Source organism: Sinocyclocheilus grahami, unplaced genomic scaffold, assembly GCF_001515645.1.
Source record: "Sinocyclocheilus grahami isolate Dianchi unplaced genomic scaffold, SAMN03320097.WGS_v1.1 scaffold525.1, whole genome shotgun sequence".
NCBI lineage: Eukaryota > Metazoa > Chordata > Actinopteri > Cypriniformes > Cyprinidae > Sinocyclocheilus > Sinocyclocheilus grahami.
The window spans coordinates 34,431-34,996 of record NW_015505704.1 but is presented as its reverse complement, the minus strand read 5'-3'; the positions used below and the strand labels follow the sequence as shown (position 1 = coordinate 34,996).

At 45.1% G+C, this 566-nt stretch overlaps 1 protein-coding gene across 1 annotated transcript in view; it reads right to left on the bottom strand.

Moving 5' to 3' along the window:
- The window catches only part of LOC107555105 (protein CutA homolog), a 5,270-nt gene that overhangs the window by 3,894 nt on the left and 810 nt on the right, over positions 1-566 (bottom strand). The window lies entirely within an intron of this gene.

Sequence of the window (566 nt, the reverse complement as noted above, 5' to 3'; positions counted from 1 at the left end):
GACACACACACCACAGACACACACATCACACATACACACACATCACACATACATCACACATCACACATACGTCACAGACACACACACACACACACATCACAGACACACACACACACACATCACAGATACACACACACACACGTCACAGACACACACACACACACATCACACACACATCACAGACACACAGACACACACACACACACATCACAGACACACACACACACACATCACAGACACACACACACACACACAACACACACACACACACACACAACACAGACACACACACACACACAACACACACACACACACACACACACAAACGCTTCTCATATTTCATCCGCAGCAATGGAAATATGAAATAACTTGGCTTTTTGCTCACAATTTAGGTTAATCTGCCCCGCAATTCTTACACACATATCACAGACACACACACACACACACACATCACAGACACACACACATCACAGACACACACACACACACACATACATCACAGACACACACACACACACACATCACAGACACACACATATCACAGACACACACAGATACACAGATAC